This window comes from Echinops telfairi, unplaced genomic scaffold (genome assembly GCF_000313985.2).
Source record: "Echinops telfairi isolate 266 unplaced genomic scaffold, ASM31398v2 ScPeMD7_44;HRSCAF=162, whole genome shotgun sequence".
Classification (NCBI taxonomy): domain Eukaryota; kingdom Metazoa; phylum Chordata; class Mammalia; order Afrosoricida; family Tenrecidae; genus Echinops; species Echinops telfairi.
In genome coordinates this window covers 510,539-514,304 of record NW_022103942.1, presented here as the reverse complement: position 1 = coordinate 514,304, position 3,766 = coordinate 510,539, and the positions used below count along the sequence as shown (strand labels likewise).

Below are 3,766 nucleotides of genomic sequence, written 5' to 3'. Positions count from 1 at the left end.
TCTTTAAAGTGTTAAAAAAGCAAAGAGGTCCCTTTGACAATTAAGGTGAGTTTGACTCAACCCACGGTATTTTCCGTTGCCTCATATACATGTGATAGTTGGACAATGAATAAGGAAGGCTGAAGAAGAATTGATGTATTTGAAATATGGTGTTGGCGAAGAATATTGAAAGTACTGTGTACTGCCAGGATACATCTATCTTGGAGGAAGTACAACCAGAATGTTCCTTAGAAGTGAGGATGGAGCCACTTATTCTTACACACTTTGGACATGCTATCATGAGAGACTAGTCCCTGGAAAAGGACATGAGGTTTGATAAAGTAGAGGGGCAACAGAAAAAAAGGAAGGTCCCCTAGGAAATGGAGTGCTACAGTAGCTGTAACAATGGGCTCAAAGATACCAATGACAGAGCGGATGGCACAGGACAAAGCAGTATTTCGTTCTGTTGTGCATCAGATTGCTACTGGTCAGAACCAACTTGGCCCCTAACAACCAATATTTAATTGACTTTTGAAAACAGAAAAAATATTCAAGAAGTTAGAAAAAATGTATCAACTTCTGGTTGTTGTTTTCTCTCCCAACTTGGCTGGATCATGATTTTCTAGATTGGCGGTAATGTAATGATGTGATGTGGTAGTTATTTAATGAGCTTCCATGTTGTGTCTTTCTGTGATGCCAGTCAATTGTAAAAGGTTTCAGGATGGGATGCAACATTCTCAATCCTCTTTCAGCCCTGATCTGATGTAAGGAGTGTTTCTCTGGAGCAGGACCTGAAACACTTCTTATTTTACAAGAGATAAAAAGAGAGAGAAAAGAGTAGAGAGTAGAGGGACCTACTACTACGAAGAAACAAAACTCATGAGTGGAGTGTGTCCTTTGGACCTGGGGTCTCTGCACTGAGAAACTCCTAACCCCTGGGGAAGATGAATGCCAATACATCTGGGGATCTCCGAGGTTTTATAGAAGAATCTGGATCAAAAGTGATAAAATACAGAACACAATCTCAAATTCTCATGTAATCCTGACTTTCTGGAACCATGGTAGCTAGATGAGCCCCCCAAACTATTGCCTTGAGATACTTTTGAATCCTTACAACAGAATTATTCCCCGAAATCTTCTTATAACCCAAGCACAGTTTAGCTTAACTAGTAACAAATGTTTGCCATGAGCATTTTTCTTTGGGATGAAGTTGACAATAATAACCTGAAAGCTTAGACAGGAACCTTAGGAAGCAGTGTTATTCTGAAGCAACCTCAGAAAAGATGGGTGAGGATTGTCACACGACTCAAAGAAAGTAATCCAAGTAACTGAATTAATAATATGTGTACATGTTGAAAGAGTTGAATTGGTTGTATGTTCTGCTGTGTAGTTTTGAACAACAACTAATTATTTTTAAATGAATGAACTATTGCAAGAATGTCATTGGTGAAACATTAAATGATCTGTTTTCAAGGCAATTACAATTAAGGTGTGCATGAAATGTATTTGCATATGTTGTATTTGCTCAAGGTGCCCTTGAGGCAGAACAAAACACTTCCTGGTCTTCTCTGTCTTTCTCATAATTGTTGTTGTGTTTAAGTCCATTGTTGTAGCTTTTGTGTCAATCTTCTTAGAGGTCTCCCTCTTTTTCACTGTACAAGGTGTGGTGTTCTTTTTCAGGGACTGGTCCCTCCTGATAACATGTCTAAAGAAAGTGAGCTCTGTTAAAAAGCTAAGGAGAGCTTAGAAGCCCTGGTGCCATAGTGGCTAGGTATTGGGCCCTGATGCACAAGGTCAAAAACCTCAACTACTCTGTGGAAGAAAAACAGAGTTATAGTCTAAGAAATTCAGAGGAGCAGTTTTACCCTGTCTTATAGCTGGCTATGAGTTGGTTGCTGATTCTTCATAGGGGCAGAGCACGCTATCCACCCTGCTAAGGGAAGGCAAAAGTCACTGAGACCCACTGCTCCATTTCCTTGTGTGGATCTGAGGCAAGCTGGAAGCAGCTGGAAAATCTCCTGAAAATTTTCCTTTGATAGTGATACTCAGCCACCAGTGACGACCATTCTGATATTTTAAAAAAGATATTACTCACCAGCCTATAACATTTTACCTTCTAAATGATAGTAGATGTGAACTATACATAAATCACATTTATTCCCATTTTCGATCTGTAATCCATTGAACATGATTACTTTTTAAAACCTTTACATCATAAAATATATGAAGCTGATTATATTCTTACATTGATTTTACTTGAACATGGGCTTAAATAAATGTCTTAACTGGATACTGGATATCACTATTATTTTCATCAGTATCCTAACTGCTAATCAAGATATCTTTCACATTTGCTGTTTTTTAATGGTTTATGAATACAAATGCTTTACATGTAGTTAAATTGGGAAGCTTATTTGGGATTGGGAAAAATATTCAGTAATAATACATCACCTTAATCCCCCAAATCTATAGAAAACATTTTAAATTAGCATAAGACATGAATAGACAATTTACCAAGATGACATCCGTATGAAGACAATTTACCAAAGATGACCAACATCTATATGAATAGATGCTCATATTCATTAGAAGTAAGAGAAATATGAATGAAGGCAATGAGATATCACCTCACACTGACACTTTCAGCAAAATTCAATCTAATAGAAAATGATACATGTGTAGAGACTGAAATACTTTTACCATTGCTGGTGGGACTGTAGAATTGTACAGCCACTATGGAAATCAGGATGGTGCTTCCTTAAGCTAATGGAAATAAAAGCACCTTTTGATTTCAGCAATCTCTCTACTGGGCATATATACCCTAAAGCTTCGGTTCTCAACCTATGGGTCGCGACCCCTTTGGGGGTCGAACAACCCTTTCATAGGGGTTGCCTGATTCATAACAGTAGAAAAATGACAGTGATGAAGTAGCAATGAAAATAATTTTATGGTTGGGGGGTCACCACAGCATGAGGAGCTGTATTAAAGGGTCGTGGCATTAGGAAGGCTGAGAACCACTGCCCTAAAGAGATATATAATACAAGAAGAGACACATGCATTCCTATGTTTATTGCAGTAATTTCCATAATAGCAAAACCATGGAAACAATCCAAAACTTTGGATAAACAAAGTTTATCCATCATAAAGGAATGGATAAACAAACTCTGGTACCTTCATGCAATGGAATATTAAGCATCAATAAAAGGCAACAATTATCTTTAACACTGCATAACCTGGAAACAGCTAGAGAAAATTATACTTAGCAAATTTAGTAAGTCTTACAAAGATAAACATTTAATAACACCATTATTATAAGGAAAACAAAGAAAGAAAAATGTGGTTTATACACCAAAAGACAAGACTTTGATGACTAGGAGGAGGCCAGGATGGGGGTGGAAAAATGGAGAGCGGAGGGGTAGAATATCGAAGTGGGAGGCTTTAAGAAGATATTGTTGTTGATTTAAATTTAAATTCCCTGAGGAGGGCTGTGTAATATGTATGTTCCTTTACACACAAAAAAATCCCTCCAGATTCCTTATCCCTCAAACCTAAATAGTACTCTGAGTGACTAAAGTGGTGGCGGTAGGCAAGTAAACTGAAACGAACTTGGAGGCTTTAGTGACAAATGAGTTAATCTCAAACAGTAACAAAAAAGCTATTTTCCACATTTGCTGTTTTTTAAAAAAATCATTTTATTGGGGGCTCATACAACTCTTATCACAATCCATACATCCATCCTTTGTGTCAAGCACATTTGTACATTTGTTGCCCTCATCATTCTCAAAGC

The 3,766-nt window shown here is 37.5% G+C and overlaps 1 pseudogene; it reads right to left on the bottom strand.

Annotated features, from left to right (window-relative positions):
• Positions 1–1,703: 1,703 nt before the first annotated feature.
• Positions 1,704–3,766, bottom strand: part of LOC101645712 — a 7,746-nt pseudogene continuing 5,683 nt past the window's right edge.